The following is an 18,246-nucleotide window of genomic DNA, read 5'->3' on the forward strand; positions in this document are numbered from 1 at the left end:
CATTCTGATTGCGTACTCGGCTGTCAGGCGTCCCAATATGTTTTTTGGAACAGTGCAGTTGCGAAAACTTTTTTTTGTAGTGGAACTGAATCTGAAGAAAGAATCATACCCCCCAGAAGATCTTTAAAATCTCTCATTGCTTAACAGTTCAAGAGCGATCAGATTTAGACAGGATACAATTAAATATTAAAATACCTGATTATTTATTATTATTATTGTTGGTGAGGAGTTAAAAACAGGTTTTGTCACCTGGCTCATAAAGGATTAATGAGATTTATTACCTGAAGGTTGCTGAATAAAAGCATCACTTATTCTTTTAGTATCATCTAACCAGATTCTAGGGATGAAGCGACTGTTCATTCTTGGTGTGGACCTCCTTGCTCTCTTGTGCCTAGAGGATACCAACTGTATCCCACTGATGAGGCCAGTGTAGGTCGAAACGTATGTCTGAGGTTGGTCGGTTCTCTCATGCAGGGGGAATGTGTCTTGTATTTCACTCTGAGCTGCCCTTGGGGCATTAGACCGACATGATGGAGATTTTTCTTCTGTAATGGCACAAGAGAGCTAAAACTTGAGATGTTCCCAAGCGGGGTCACACCGTAGGACAGGCTATGAATCTATTGTCCATTCTTCGATGAGCGTCTCATATTTGTTTTGTAAGATACGTTTTGCAAATAGGCAACTATATGTAAATTGCGCAATGCCCACTATGCATTATGTGAGGTGTGCATAGCCAGCCAGGTCTGTAGAGGGCAGCACTGAGACTCTGTCTATTTAACATTTTTAGCATGTTTTGCTGTTAGAAATTGTCTAGTTTTATGTTCGGTGTCTAGTTCATGTTGCAATGAATTTACTAACCTAGCAAAAAAAAAATATATAAAAAAACACCACCACCCAGTATGGTCAATTCTTAAATTAAATACAATTATACCATTTAAAAGTAAATTGCAAAGTCAGTCACCCTCCTTTATTATTCATAAATAATAATAATTGTGTGTTTCTGCATTGTGTTTTCCTAATATATTTTTGTATGACGCATTATATTAATATCTGTTTATTTCTCATGCAATTTTAATAAAGACTGACATAGTTAATTAATTAATTATTACTCAGGGATAGCCTCATTAGTCTGTATCTTATATGTTCATTGGCACTTCTAATAACTAATCATAACAAATGATAACAATTACTTTTTAATCATGCAAATTAATGGGTATGGGGTTTCCACTTTTTAACTTTTCATAGTGATATAGAATGTTAACCATTTAGCTTCTATTATTATCCCCAAATAAAGTTGTTGCAATCTAGCAAAAAAAAATATATATATTGATTTTTTTGACAGGAAGAGAATTGAGTCTGCTATTATTCCACTATTATCTAAAAATAATGAATAAATTAGGTTTACAGATTGAATTTTAATTGACGTATTTGTTTTTGCAGCATAATTGATGGAATTAGAGAAAGGAGAATTAATAGCTCATACATGATCTCTTACCATCAGGTCTTTAAGGGAAATCACTAGAGTTGGACTTAAACTTAAAAAATGCTAACACAGTAAATAACATAGAAAACTTGCTTCTTTTGTAACTCTGGCAGTAGCACAACGTACAAACATTAATACTTTGCCACATCATTAAGCGATAACTTGTACCCCTTTTCGAGGGGTACAAGCCCTTGGTAAAACACCCTATATTGCATTTATGTATTGCAAAGCTGCCAGCCGGCGGCAGGTCCCTGAGTGACGGGTGCTTACCTGTCCTCGGCTGGTCGCAGGCTCCTGCAGGAGGCTAGCAGGGGGTGTGGCTATGATGCACACCTGGATTTAAAAATCCCGAAAGGCTCTCTGCTGGCCCCCTTTTGTGGTCTTTTGCAGTGTGGTGTGTTTGATTATCACGCATTTGACCCTTTGCTTGTCTGATCATCCTTTTGCCTGGTGATTTTGTACTTCACGTGTACCAGTTTGGCTACCTGACCCGTGTGCTGACCCTTGGCTTGTATGACTCTTCACTGTCCCAGATCAAACGAATGCTCTATTCTAATGACATATGCTAAGGAGTATCATATAAACAGAATCACAGAGACATAGAATTCAACAGCAGATAAGAACCATTCGGCCCATCTAGTGTGCCGATTTTCCTATTGTAGAGACTCAGACCTACATTCATGGGCCTTATAACATGTTTAAATTCCCCTCACTGTATTAACATGTACCACTTCTACTGGGAGGCTGTTCTGCGCCTCTGCCACCCACTCGGTAAAATAAAACTTCCTTTCATTGCAACTAAACCCATGAACCTCCGGTTTTAGACTACGGCCTTCTGTTCTAACATTTCTTCTCTGAAATAAGCTTCCCTTTTGTACTTTAAATTCCTTTAAAATCTGTTTTGTCCTTTCAGATGTACAGCTTGAGTAGTAATTAACAATTTCTGTTTTATTTTTGTGCTTTTCTTAGTTTTTGTGTCTAAGGAGGATGACTTCTCTGGGACTAAATCTTCTCTGATCCAAAAACTACAAACAGCGCCACCTGGTGGAAAGGAAGCAAAACAAAAAAAAAAATCCTCCAAAAAATCCTCTCCTTAAAAACAAAACTAATGTTTTGGAGACATGTAAAAAAAAAAAAAAAAAAAGATACATTGTATGTACAATAAATATTGTACATTGCAAAAAGGTTACTGTATGTCACTACAAAGTGAGAAATGTACGTCAGTGTGCAGTCCTGGCCGCGTCCCGCAAGGGAAGGCCGGAGCCCAGAAGTTCCCAGGTATGGACATAATGGTGCAACCTTCTGCGGGGAACAATAGGAAGCAAAACACACGCACAGGGTAGCTCAAACAGGAACAATAACTGAGCATAGCAGGAGGGAAGCCTCGCCACCAACCGTGAGGTCATCCAAGCGCGTTCCCCGTCGCCTCCATTCGAGGACGCATAAAGTTGGTTCAGGGCGCGGGCGCCTAGCAGCAGTCGTGCGTGATGCGTAGGAGGAAGCCGGAGGTGCGTCGCTGGATTCAGTACCCGCGGTGAGTGACTTCGTCTGGGTCCGAATTGTGGACCCTGACATTGGCTACAAATCTTGCGTCACTGCTGCATAGATAAAGATGTATAGATTGTAAGCTTGCGAGTAGGGCCCTCTTTACCTAACGTATCGCTTCGTCTTAGTCGATCAGTTCTAGTTTGGATGTATGGACTGTAAGAAGCGCTGAGCAAATTGTTTATATAATTACCTCAAATAATTGAATTTGATTGAATACTCGACCAGGCAACAGTTGAGTGTAGTCTGACCTTAAATTGCCTATTTTCCATTTTCAACGACATCAGGCAAGACATAGGAAAACTGTACTGTGATTGTTAGCGAGGGCCCAAATTTTGCCCTCATGTGTTGAGCTGTGATTCCAGGAGCCTCAGGGTAACCCTGAGATACCCAACAATGTTAATGGAACCCTTGAGGTACTGTTAAATATATGCAAACTTTGATATATTAGGCAAATTGTGATGGCGAGACAAATGAGTCAGGCAGCAAAATGGGTGACCTACACAATATTAGGCAGGTGGTCATAAAGTTATGGCTGATTGGCGTACTGGTGCAAAAGGAGAAGAGGTCCCTGCTCTTGTGAGCTTACAATCAAATATATTATATTGCAGAACGCAGTTACTTGATGTGATTTCAATAAACTTCGATAACATGTCACATCGCATGACATATGCAGAGTTGAGCTACATTATTCGCAATTCTATATTGAGATGACATGGTACATACGATGGATACACAATATGCAGAGTCTTGTATCGTATAATAGTAATTCATCTCCTTGAATTTATCCGTGCTGGTGATTGAAACTTAAATTACTTGTGACACGTTTGAGTTTAAAATATCCACACTAATCAACATCAGGTCAGCGAATGTCGCAGATTTGTATTAGACTTCGATAAGATTTTTTTTTTCATACATTTATTCTTTGAACAATTTGTCTGGTATTGAAATCGTTTTTGCATAAATTATGAAAGGAAAATGATGGATTATGACATATTTGTTTGAATGAGAAATTAATGGATGGATTTAATATATATTATAACTTTTTTTTTGCTTGGTACATCCACATTGCAACTCTTTTCAACTTCTCAGCCTTCATATCATTTCATGCCTTAAAGTCTGTCTCTAAAGTCTGCTGATTTCAAAGGGTTAAGCCCTCCTGTCTTGCTTGTTTGTAGATGTTAAAGGCTGGGTGTTAAAGATCAGCTGTTGGTATGTAATCAATTAATCTGGTCGTTTGTGATGTAGTTCTATAAATTGCAGGCCTTTGATTGGTACAACAATGCAGTTCGATCATCCAAAGTGAACTCATCACATGTACACAGTTATAGGGGTATATTCACTAAAAAATTGAGTGGTCAGTTGAATTATGGGTTAACTTGACTTGTCTGTTGCCACATGCCTTCACAAAAGCAGAGGCTTTTATGCACACAGTTTGTGAAGGCATTTTATAAGAACTTACATGTCCTTACCCAAAACACACAAAATCACCCCCTCAACACAATTGAATTTTTTCCCCCCCAAAATATAAAAGAATAAAAAAAGCTGGAAAGGGCAGATTAAAGTCTGTGAATACCACAAGTCTACAGGGCCCATTCAAGTCTATAGACGATCCAATTCAAACAATGGCGCCTTCTTTGCTTATAGGTGGCGCCGGCCCTGTGCATGTAGTATATGTGTGTATTAGTGTGAGCGTCTGGGCATGTCAGTGCATACGTTTTTGGGTGTGTTAGTGTAAATGTCTGTGTGTTTAATGGGCAATGTCTGGTCATGTTCGCGTCTGTATGTGTGTGAGTGTCTTGGTGAGTATGTGTCTTAGTGTCTGGGTGTCTTTTCTGTATGCCTATGTTAGTTTGTGTGTGTCTGGGTGTGTTAGTGTGGGTGTGTTTAAGTGTCTGGGTATGTCAGTGTGTGGGTGTGAGTATCTGAGCGTATTTCTGTGTATGTTAGTATGTGAGTGTCAGTGTTAGTGTGAGTGTATGGGCATGTGTTGGTGTCTGGGTATGTGTGTTTGTGTGTCTGTTTTAGTGTAAGGGTATATTTGCGTGTCAGTATGTGTGTGCGAGTATCAGTATCTGGCTGTGTGTGTCTGTGTATTAGTGTGTGTGTGTCAGGGTGTCAGTGTTTGGGTATGTTACCGTGTTAAGTGTTGTTTTTTTCACTTTTTTTCTAATTTATTTTATTAATTAAGGTAATTATACTTTATAAATGTACAATCTGATTAATTGGGGGTTTGTAGGTAATAGGATTGTTTGGTGGGCATTAGCTAATAACTAAGGAGTTAATGCTTGTGTTATTTTTCTAAGAAAAACAAATGGCTAGCATATTCCAGGGTGATTAAAAAAAAAGCAAATCTTGAAATAAAAAAAGTCCCCCTTATATTAAAAGTATCTTTGCAGTTATATTTCACAGAGATATTGATCTGTATGAAGTGATTTATTTTACTGAACACCTTGGGGTTATTTTATAGTTAGGAAATCATACACCGTAAATAATTTAGTGGTTTGTTTTCATAGAATCTTTGCTTAAAATTCATTACAGATGTGCTCTGAATTATATAGTGATATTTTTTTCATGATTCCTGTTTCGACAAGTGATGGTGTTAATATTGGGAAGAGTTTAAGGATGTTGAAATTGAAGGCTAATTGTCTTGACGGAGGTAGTGCGTATGTTGACCCCGGACACGGACATCGTCCTAATAATTAACAATTGTTTTATTAAGTCAGCTATGGATAAATATGTGCAAGACATTCTCCTGCACCGCGACACTCGTAATAACATCATTAACAAAAAAATCCCTATCATAACTTCATTACCAACATTGTACATCTTAAAACTCTAGATTAACTGGAATTATCAGAAGAACGCGATCACATGCGTAGCTTGTCACGATATCTCAGATTCTAGTACATATAAGGATTGTCTGGAATGAACTCGCTTATTGACCACCGTTGCATCTCATTTCAATGACCTGTTAAAAATCCATACTCTTTAAATAAAATAAAATTAAACATTAAAATTGTATTCACAATAATGAAGTTTAACTCCTGGGGCACAAATCCAAAACAGAACTGCCAACTGCTCAAATGTACCCACACATTTACTGAGCGTAACTCACAATCACATGCAATGCTTCCTCGTCTAAACGCCTGCACGTCTTAACTAGCAACATTTTTTTATTGCAGATCCTTGCCACAGCAGAAGCTCATTACTGCCAATATCGTAAAGCCAGTAGCATTGGTTTGTTTGTTTTAACGTCTGTTCTCCCTTTGTTAAATTCATAATTTTCTTCTGCTTTTGCGGCCATAAGTTATCTTCTGAGATAAAAAATTAACATAATTAAGTGCGACAAATATTAAATTGACAATGAAAATACCGTATTTGCTCGATTATAAGACGAGGTTTTTTCCAAAGCAAATGCTCTGAAAAATACCCCTTGACTTATAATCAGGGTCGTCTTATAATCAGACCTCAAATAGGTCTGACTGTGAGACTAAGATCCAGATTCCCCGCAGCGATGCAGAGGACCTGGATCCTCCTGTATTATGCCCCCCCCCAACTTACCGGTGCTTCTGAGTCCCCGGTGCTTAGTGTGGGCAGCGTGTAGAGCTCTACGCGATTCGCAGGTTGAAAAAAAAGGAAATAAAAACAAAATATTTTTCTCAATCATAGCTTTTATTAACAAACAATTGTTCACATAGTTTACATGAATTAACATTTACTGGTAAAACTTTTTTTTCCCTATAGGGTCGTCTTATATTCAGGCTTTTTCTTTTTTTCATAAATTAATATTCAGATTTTGGGGGGGGGTCGTCTTATAATCAAGGTCGTTTATGGAAGCCGATGCCACTTTTGCATCTCCTAGATACATATTTCCTGATCTATGAACTTCAATTGATTCAACTGTTGCCCTTTTCGACTATGATTCCTCTAGTATGACGATGCTTGTGGAACATATGGACTGTAGGAGCCTCTGAGTTAAGAGGCCATGATACTTTAGAAGCTTTTCGCTCTTGGTTAGAAGGCTTACTAATTATACTGAAATGACAAAATCTATCAATATTTGAGAAGGGACTGCCCAGAGTTCCATGTTTGATTTCTCCCTGTGCACTCACCTTCTATATCATTGAGCGCCGTGGCTTAAATTTATAAGCTTCAACAATGCTTTTCATAAGACCACAAAAAAGACTCCAAGAAATACAAAACCATGAAAGCAGATGGAGGAATAATTTCTGGTTTATATGAATTCCAGAATCTTTGACACAAACGTTTTTCTATAACAACGGCCCCCTGACACCCTCAGCCTTTATACAAAACACTTTTTATTGAAAAGGCAGATTGACTGGATACACACTTGACAGATAACAATGCTAAGCCACGACCAAGTATCTCTAAATTACCACCGTTTGATGATAAAATAGGTTAAGGAGAGGGGTGAGGGAAACGAAGCTCTGCAGGAGGGGGTTTTCCTGCTTTGAAAATATTTATTTTTAAAGGAATATCCATATCTGCTTTCTTTTCCCAGATAAATTTAAACTATGTTACTATGGGAAGGTTATACTTTTTTGATGAGATAGCTAATTAGCTATATAGTGTATTTTCAGAGAAAAAAATATATGCACTACCGTTTCTATATGGATGTGCGTGATATATTATTACTTTTGTTACCACTGTGTTATTATTACCCACTTTTGGATTTTTACTGTTTTTTGAGGCCTTCAATACCAACTCCAACTCCATCTTTTAGGCCTCCTCTTTTCTTTGACTAAAAACTAAAATTATTACACAGCTAACATCCTTCACATTCTGCTTAATTTGCTTAAAACCTTAGAGTTTAGTTTTTATATTTGCAGTCCGGTCAAATTCTAAAACATTTAAGTGTTTTATGATTGAAATGAACTATAAATATCCTGTCGGCAGGGAAGAGGGCGCAGCAAGCAGAAAATCTTCCAAATAGAGTCTGCTAGGAAATAAAAAATAATAATAAATAAAATAGCTAGGGTTTGGAAGTGATTTTTCATTGCGTAATTCCTCATACTCATTTTGGTTTATTTTATGATAACACTAATCATTGCGTTTAACCCTTTAAGTGCCTGGGAACTGGATATTTATCCATATAGTTACATAAAAAGCTAGCTTATGGAAACATATACTGCTTCAGGACAAGTATAACTATTCATACATTTCTAGTTTAAGCAAACTGTCGCACCGTGATCAGATAAAGCATATTTTCCCCATTGTTCCCCAGTATACACTAAACCAAATAAGCAGAACAAAGCCTTTTTTTTGTAAAAAAAAAATTAAATAAATAAAAAAAAAAATCCATTTCCAAGTATATGTATAGAAATGGAAATGGCGCGTGAAGTAAGAGTACACAACATATCACAGGATAGACATATAAAAGGAGGTTTATATGCCATAATTATAGTAAAGAAACATAGTCTAGGTTAAAAATACAGAATTCCACAAATATGATAACTGCTTTTGCACCTCAATACAGCTCAGGTGACCCTCATAGTAATTCCGGCAGAGCTTATTTGCCCACATTTTATTAATTGAAGTATTTATGTATTTCTGTGCTATTATTGTTTTTAGTTGTACCCATTTGTGAGAGCTTTAACAAGAATGTGGCTGGCTTCCTGGTAACATTTTGCCAACCACTCAACTCATTTGTGTTTTTTTATTGAAAGGGTTAATAATAGGTTAATAATCACCAAGACCAGGCCAGGGTTGGCCATCTGGCACAGTGGGCTAATGCTCACCAAATCGGGTGCAGCAATGTGCGGCCGCAAAAATATATAAAAATGTGTATTTATCCCGAACGAGGTTACAATAAATCTAAATTTAGAAAAAATCCAATTTTTCCATAACTCCATAACATTTTGCCCGGCCATTATATATTATACACTTTCCCCAATCCCCATGGAGATAGGTAATTGTTTTACCGTATATTATTTTCCAGTAAAGCGTCGTTCTGAAATGACCTCGACCGAAGAAACCAAGGATTGCGTGAGAACCAAAATAATTTTTTTTTGCCAGATATAGATTAGAAGCAAGTTTAAAATTTAGATATATATATTTTTTGTCAATTAGCCTTTTATACTTAAACTTGGATCAGTGAACACAACGTGCCATTGGAGCACAGGAGTGATGGGAGTGAAGAAGGGCCATTTGAAGACAGGATTGATGGGAGTGATACATTGGACTACTGATCCATTTCTTGTTATTTTAATGGACAAAATTGCCTTTTCTTGCTGGAGAGGGTTGGACCCCCATAGGCGACGAGTCCATGGTTAGGTCAGACCAGACAGATTTTTCCGATCATCCTGTGCCCCCCAATGAGCATAAGGTGACTTAGACATAAGAGGGGGCTGGGCAGGCAGGCAAGGATTCTTTTGGAGGCAGGAAGGAGTTTTGCCCCTTATTTGAAGCCCAACCGGAAATCTCTTCAATGTGGGGTTGTGGCTCTTCTGGATCTCTCTGGTAACTGTGTTAGAGACGCGGACCCCGGGGGCCGGAAACAAGAAAGGAAACATCTCAACAACTAACAACTAATTTATTAACTCATCATAAAATAACATTCAGAGACGTTCCGTGACAGACGTGCAGACGCCTCGCACGCCGCACACTAGGGGGCGTCATCCTCCAGGTGAGAAAGAGCCGACTCCATTGTTGTTGAGGCGTCGTCCATTTCAATGATTTCTTCCGTGACCCACTCGCCGGAACTGGACTTTTCAGACCCCGTGGCTGATGACGAGGAGTCCGTTATGCCGCTGTCCTCCGTCTCGCTCTCAAGTCCGGAGTGCGGTGAGTCCGTCTCCGGTGTAATGGAGTCTGGAGCAGCGACGTCCCCCGTTGGTCCGGCTTCTCCTCTCTCACATTCATTGGGTCCGCGGCTGAGATAAAGAACGTTTGGAAGTTAATGGCAGAAACAAGCGAAGCAGCGAGTAACGGCCAATAGTCCCCGGTGACTTCCTGCTGTCACCCGGAGGAGGCGCTGTCACCGTCATCACCGAATACACCATCAGGGTACCGGGACGCGCCGGCCGCCCCTGTGCGGGGAGATGGACGGCAGACGGACCGCCTCACATTGGAAAATATTCAATAATACCAAAGTTACTAAAACCCCACCTTCTGCTTCAATATATTAAAAATACAGAGGGGTGAAATAAGTTATTTTTTTGGTAAATGCCCCCCCCTTACTGCCCCGCACCCCTCATACTGCCCCGCACCCCCCTTACTGCCCCGCACCGGGCCTGATTTAGACTTATAAGAATATTATTAACAGGGGGAACTTACTTATTATTACGGGTAATGCGCATGCGGTACATGACACAGAACAGAACGTTCAGAAACAAATACAGCAGGACGACAAACAAGCAGACAATCAGCAAACACTTCTCGGCGAATTTCTGCTGTGATTCCTCCCCAGAAGACCCCGTTTCGCTTCCTCCGCCATCGATCTGTAACGGGATCAAAACTAAAAGCAGGACGATCAGGAGCTCTGAGATAGAGCCGCAGCCTCCCATTTTCACAAGCGATCTGCTTCTCGCTGAGCTCCTCACTTGTTGTGAAAGAGGCGATTATGACATCATTGGCTTGATGTCACGGTAAGCAGCTCTGATTGGAGCAGACAAAGCTTTAGGATGCTTGGATGTCATAGATTTCCATGGTAACGCCTTAGCATCCATTCCATGAGTTTATAGGTTTTTACATTAACCCCTTCATGACCCGTAATATATACCCTATAAAGAGCAAACATTTAATTCAATTCCATTTATTAGAAACTCGCCGGCAGATCGGCCCCACCCGGCCCCCGTCTAGTCACCCATTTCTCCTGCTACTTAATGAGTCGTTGGTCTCGGATTCAGGAGCCGTGTGATTTTCCCGCGCATGTTTAACATACAGACTGATGACATTTTCTAATAAAAGACACGCAGAGAGCGTCAGGATTTTGTATGATTAATATTTTTCACAAAATGATAAAATAAAATAATTTTCTTTACTGATCTCCCTCTAATACTTTGTAGAAACCTCTTGTTGTGTTAATTTAGGGAACATCTCACAGATTAACCATTAACTTCTATATAATATTAGTGGAAGGGATCGTCCGAGCGGTAATTCTCTGCTAGGTTAGATCCTCGACGCGTTTCTCTAGGTCAGCCTGATGTTTGCGCACACGATTCTCCACGCTTTCCACGATTCTGTCCATAAAGCTGTTTTCTGATTCTTCAGAAGGCAGCCAGCGGCGTCCTAAACATTAAACATACAAAGAAAAAGAGAGAAATAGTGGAATATCGTTATAATAAAAAATAGAGGTGAAATAATAAGTTAGATGGACTCGCTGCCCCTATGTGAAACGGCGCGCTGATCCTGCCCGGTATATATATATATATATATCTGTTCCATTCACTTATTACACCTGTGGGGGGAGGGGGCTTTCAGTCATATGAAATCCCCCTCCGAAAAAGCAATATCTGCATATGTCGCATTTGCTCGATTGTAAGACGACCCCCCCCCAAATTTGAATATTAATTTAGGAAAAAAAGGTTTTATTAGTAAATATTAATTTACAAAACTATGATTGAGAAACATTTTTTGTTTTTATTTCCTTTTATTTGCGAACTGGCCCCCTAGTTATGCAGGTCTGACCCCAGGCTTGCCCCCCAGATATGCCTTATACCCCCTATATGCCACTCTGCCCCTCAGGACTCAGCAGACTTGCCCCCGTGCTCCAGACGCCTTGGTGTGAACTGGGGGCAGCCGGTGAACGTCTGTGTGATTCGCGTAGACAACCCCCACTGCTGCTGCCCGGTACTTTTCCATAAATTATCTATATAACGCCCAGAATAATAGTGATTCGGAGAAAGGATTTGATTCACCAAAAATAGGCCAGCAAATGAGGGCGGGGGGGGGGGATTTGCCCCCATTGATGCAAAAAAAAGAATTATCAACCAAAAAAAATGATGTTTAAGTAAAAATGAGATAAATTGTAGCAGTAAAAGTTGTTTGTAAAAGTTGCTATATTTCTGTAACATTGCGTCGTCCGCCAAGTCCTTCTTTATTCGATGCGCTGGAGTCTCAGGAACTCCCATCCATCGCGACCCTCATTACATCCCGATTCCAGTCTATACACGCGAGACGTTAAGTAGATCGAGGCCGGCGCGTAAATAACTTTTCATACTCTTCTATTTATGATTATCCTGGACTATAACGGCCCCTCCCTTATCCGGCATTTTAATGGTTATATTTCTATTTTCCATACGTTTTCCTAAAACTTTACTATTTTGAATATTATTACAGAAAAAAGGCTCTGATAATTAGAGTCTGCGGGTTTAGCTCCAGCTCTATACCATCTGTTTAATGCCACATTTCCCCAAATTAACCCCTTTTATACCGGCTCTGTATAGCCGGGTTGGTTCCGGTGACGTATAGTTTGAAGGATGTCGGTTGGATTCTTGTCTGATTTGTTTTCTGCCGCGGAGTCGCTTATAATCTCAACTCAAATGCGCTCCGAGGCGGGGAAGCGGGGATCGGTGGCAGTCCGTGGCAGAGCCAGCATCATCTTACAGAAATTTCCTTCTCTTCCCCCACCCTGACAAAGGCTGCTTGAGCCAATCAGCAACAATCAGCAACTTATAGTAACTTAATGGGGAGGAATAATCAACGTAAAAAATCCAACATACACAGACACATTGATTTACATAAATACATTTATTTTTTATTTACATAACAAAATGGGACGATTTTTGTGGACAACAACGCACATCAAACACAGTCCTGATGATTGACGGACAGTGATGTATTTACCCTCGGTGTTGCTCTTGGCTTGACCCAGGGCAGCTGCAGCATATATATACTACACTATAGCCATAAATGTGCCCCCAGCACTCATAGGGTTAAGGTGCAACTGCCATTTTAAAGATTTGCAAATTTTGGCCAACAGTTGGGATTCCAACATAGCAGAGAATTACCGTTCGGACGATCTGAAAATCCACTAATTTTATATAGAATTTAATGGTTAATCTGTGAGATGTTCCCTAAATTAATGGAAGGAGAGATTTCTACAAAGAATTAGAGGGAAATCAGTAAAGAAAATTATTTTATTTTATTATTTTTTGAAAAACATTAATCATACAAAATCCTGACGCTCTCTGCGTGTCGTTTATTAGAAAATGTCATCAGTCTGTACGTTAAACATGCGCAGGAAAATCATCCGGCTCCTGAATCTGAGACGAGACCAACGTCTGATTAAGTAGCAGGAGAAACGGGCGACTAGACGGGGGCCGGATGGGGCCGATCTGCCGGCGGGTTTCTAATAAATGGAATTGAATTAAATGTTTGCTTTTTATTGGGTATATATTACGGGTCATGAAGGGGTTAAAGTAAAAACCTATAAACTCATGGAATGGATGCTAAGGCGTTACCATGGAAATCTATGACATCCAAGCATCCTAAAGCTTTGTCTGCTCCAATCAGAGCTGCTTACCGTGACATCAAGCCAATGATGTCATAATAGCCTCTTTCACAACAAGTGAGGAGCTCAGCGAGAAGCAGATCGCTTGTGAAAATGGGAGGCTGCGGCTCTATCTCAGAGCTCCTGATCGCCCTGCTTTTAGTTTTGATCCCGTTACAGATCGATGGCGGAGGAAGTGAAACGGGGTCTTCTGAGGAGGAATCACAGCAGAAATACGCCGAGAAGTGTTTGCTGGTTGTCTGCTTGTTTGTCGTCATGCTGTATTTGTTTCTGAACGTTCTGTTCTGTGTCATGTACCGCATGCTCATTGCGGGTAATAATAAGTAAGTTCCCCCGTTAATAATATTCTTATAAGTCTAAATCAGGCCTGGTGCGGGGCAGTAAGGGGGGGGGGGCTTTTACCAAAAAATAACTTATTTCACCCCTCGGTATTTTTAATATATTGAAGCAGAAGGTGGGGTTTTAGTAACTTTGCTTTTATTGAATATTTTCCAATGTGAGGCGGTCAGTCTGCCGTCCATCTCCCCGCACAGGGGCGGCCGGCGCGTCCCGGTACCCTGATGGTGTATTCGGTGATGACGCTGACAGCAGGAAGTGACCGGGGACTATCGGCCGTTACTCGCTGCTTCGCTTGTTTCTGCCATTAACTTCCAAACGTTCTTTATCTCAGTTGCGGACCCAATGAATGTGAGAGAGGAGAAGCCGGACCAGCGGGGGACATCGCTGCTCCAGACTCCATTACACCGGAGACGGACTCACCGCACTCCGGACTTGAGACCGAGACGGAGGACAGCGGCATAACGGACTCCTCGTCATCAGCCACGGGGTCTGAAAAGTCCAGTTCCGGTGAGTGGGTCACGGAAGAAATCATTGAAATGGACGACGCCTCAACATCAATGGAGTCGGCTCTTTCTCACCTGGAGGATGGCGCCCCCTAGTGTGCGGCGTGCGAGGCGTCTGCACGTCTGTCACGGAACGTCTCTGAATGTTATTTTATGATAAGTTAATAAATTAGTTGTTAGTTGTTGAGATGTTTCCTTTCCTGTTTCCGGCCCTCGGGGTCCGCGTCTCTAACACAGTTACCAGAGAGATCCAGAAGAACCAGAACCCCACATTGAAGAGATTTCCTATTGGGCTTCAAAAAAAGAGGCAAAATTCCTTCCTGCCTCCAAACTTGGTCCTGTATGATTTTCCCGCGCATGTTTAACGTACAGACTGATGATATTTTCTAATAAAAGACACAGAGAGCATCAGGATATTTTATATTTACTATTTTTTTTAAAAAAGGGAAAATAAAATAAGTTTTTTTCTTTACTGATTTCTCCATAAAAAAACTTTGGGTTAATTTGGGAAACTCGTCACACGCATAGAATTTTCATTTGAAAGACTAAACGTAGCTGGAGGAAAATAAGCGTCAGGAGAACGGATTTATTATAGAAACTCTGGACCCTATTTACAAAGAGCCGGGCAAAATTCTAAACGTAAAGCAATCAGCAGGAAAATTCTGTTGGTTTTCATGGAGCTTTCTCTACATTTAGAATTTTGCCTCAGAATTATTTATAAATGTAGCACACTTTTTACTTTGAAGGGTTAATCATATGTAACAAAGTCATTCTTTCTTATAATTAAATACTTAAAAATGAGTTTTGTGAGTTGGGTCTTTGCCTCAAGTTACAGATCTAACGACTGCAACTCATCTGTTGACAGAGGTTGAGTAGCGTTGACATATCGAGTTATGCATTAAACTGGGTTGAGTTGCGTAACCGCTGACGAGTTGACACTCATACTCTATAGCTCTGTCCTGGGCCAAATAGTAAAATTGTATATTTTTAACATGAGCTGTACATTTGTGAGTTGGCAAACAATGTGAGTTTGCAGCCAATTCACATTAGTGTTTGCTTGCATGTAGACATTGTAAAATGCAAGCAACTCACAAATTCATCAATTCCCCACAACTTTTACTGCAAACTTCACTTTTCAACCACATCCGGCTGTCTGCTGATTTGCAAGTCCCTCCTATCCCTGGATGGGGTTTAAAGCAAAGGGAACCTAAGCAAACCTACAGCAAAGATGTTACAAAAAGTAAAAAGTCATGAACGTAAGAAACATCTGAAAAAGTTCTTTATTTTGCCTGCTCCATCTAGGCTGTTGGCTAATAGTCTCTTTACCTTTTCAGTCATTAATTTAAAACTGGTATAGAATCCACCAGAAAATTCAATAAAAAAAGCATTTTTGGCCATTTATCCACATGTAGTTCTTTTTAAATGAGAAATATTTTTGTGCTAAAAAATTGCATACATCATTTAGCATTTGCTTTCGTTCTTTTTTTTGCCATTCATTAAAAACAATGTTATATTTATTTTGTGTGCACCCATAGGTTATCTACTGAATATTCCCATAGCTAGATTAAGAGGAAAAACCTAGAACTCAGGCATCCCTTCTGTTTTGCTGATGTATAGATATTTGTAGTCCAGTCAAATTCTAAAACATTTGTGTTTATGATTGAAATGAACTATAAATATCCTGTCGGCAGGGAATAGGGCGCAGCAAGCAGAACATCTTCCAAATAGAGTCTGCTAGAAATAAATAATAATAATAAATAAAATAGCAAGCGTTTTTTTCAAATTACAGACCTTTTCCTGACATTTGGAGGACTTAGTAAATATCCCTTTGCTCTTCTTTCCCCTCCTTTTGTTCTCCTTTTTCCTTATTTATTTCTTTCTTTCTCTCTCCTCTGTACTTACTCTCTTTCATCTTTTTTTCTCTTTTCTGTCCTTTCTCTTTTTTATCCTCTTCTCTTTTTATAATTTTGTCCTTCCCTCATTCTCCTATTTTTTCTCTCTCCCCTCTTTACTTTTTTTACTTTTTAGTCTTCTCCTTTCACTCTTTTTTTGCCCCTATTTTCTCCTCTCCTTTCTCTTTCTTCTCTACTTTCTTGTGCTTGCTCTCTCCATGCTCTCTCCTACTCTTTCTCCTCTCTCTTCTACATCTTAATAAACTATCATTAATATTTTTATATGAAGCTTCTTGATCCAATGAGCAATCTGATTACCTTTTGGAGTCAAGAAGGATTTTTACCCTGGCAAAGTAGGAAAAAAGCTTATTTGGGTTTTTTTCCCTTCGTTGAACTTGATTGACTTAGTTGTTTTTTCAACCTAAATTACTAATACTAAAAAAAACAAATATAATAATAATGATTCTTTAACCCCTTCGTGACAAAGGCCGATTCTATTTTTTGTACCCTTCGTGACAATGGCTGTTTTATCGTTTCTGCGGTGTTTGTGTTTAGCTGTAATTTTCTCTTAACCCATTTACTAAACCCACACAAGTTATATATTGTTTTTTTTCAGGACAAGAAGGGCTTTCTTCAGACACCATAATTTTTTATATATGATGTAATTTCCTATAATAAAAATAATAAAATATGACGAACACATTTTCTCACTTTTATTTGAAAAATCTTTTATTCATCATAAAAAACTACTGAAAAAACCTGCTAAATAGATTCTACTATTTGTCCCGAGTTTAGAAATACCCAATGTTTTTATGTTTTTTTGCTTTCTTCTACACGTTATGGGGCAATAAGTACAAGTAGCGTTTTGCTAATTCAAAACCATTTTTCTCTGAATCTGGTAATTCTGTCTCCATGTGGTATTTGGGGCATCTTTGAAGCCAGCAAATTAAATTTACCCCACCAAACCATATATTTTTGAAAACTAGACACCCCAGGGTGTTTTAGATGCTGATAGTTTAACCCTTTCCATGCACTAATCCTACCACCAACCCTTGTCAAAGTTTGTGATAGTAATTGTTTTTGCTGTTTTTTTCACATACTTTGTACTTCAGGTGTGAAATTACAGCTCCTGGTATGCTGTTGCTGTCACACAACACCCCGATATGTGTTCAGCAACATCTCCTGAGTACATTGATACCCCACATGCATGGGTTTGTCAGATTGTTTGGGGCCAAAAGGGCCACATTTGGAACATGCCTCCTCAGCCGTATACCGCTGCATGGTAACAATTGCAGCAAAATAGTGGGGAAGGAAAGGGTTAATGGTTCTAATAAAAAAAAAAAAAAACCCTTAAAAAATGTAAAAAAAAAAAAAGAACCCCAAAAACAATTGCCACTATGCAAGATCACTGTTTATGCAGTGATCAATGGCAATGAAGGGGTTAATATTAATATTAATAGGGGTTAATACCTGAAATAGCAGAAAACACACTGATCTGTCTCTCTCCCTCACTAGAAGCAAGTGAAGGAGGGAGGCAGATCCAATATTGATCAAAGGCAATGTTTAGAAAACATTGCCTTTGATTTAGCAAATAATGATCACTCTTATGAGTGATCTGACCACTAGGGGTGTTATTCACTGGATGTCCATGACATCCAGCAACAACCCCCCCGATGATGACAGCAGGCTCCGCCCCCTGCTTGATGGGCGCCGCCATCTTGAAACACCGCGTGTGTTTCGAAGACGCCGGTACCGGGAAGGTAAGTTAAGCATTTAGGAAGCGATCGCGAGTCGCTTCCTTTGCTAAACAGGTGTTGCAAAGATGCCTCGATACTGAGGCATCTTAGCAACACCAGCTAAGCAAAGGAAGCGACTCGCCATCGCTTCCTAAACCCGTTTAGGGTTTAGACGTGCAGTCTTTCAAACATGTTTTGTTATTTGCCCCTAGGAGCGATCGTGGGGGGCCAGGAATGTTTTTTTTGGTGTTGCTCAATGCCTCGATGTCGA

General features: G+C 39.7%; 1 long non-coding RNA gene across 1 annotated transcript; it reads right to left on the reverse strand.

The window, feature by feature from the left end:
- Positions 1-17,074: 17,074 nt before the first annotated feature.
- Positions 17,075-17,649, reverse strand: LOC128475865 (uncharacterized). Its single transcript, XR_008346910.1, has 2 exons — positions 17,417-17,649; positions 17,075-17,322 (listed from the first exon to the last, which is right to left on the reverse strand). It is a non-coding gene; the product is annotated as an uncharacterized LOC128475865 (long non-coding RNA).
- Between the last annotated feature and the right edge of the window lie 597 nt (positions 17,650-18,246).

Source organism: Spea bombifrons, chromosome 1, assembly GCF_027358695.1.
Source record: "Spea bombifrons isolate aSpeBom1 chromosome 1, aSpeBom1.2.pri, whole genome shotgun sequence".
Lineage (NCBI taxonomy): Eukaryota > Metazoa > Chordata > Amphibia > Anura > Pelobatidae > Spea > Spea bombifrons.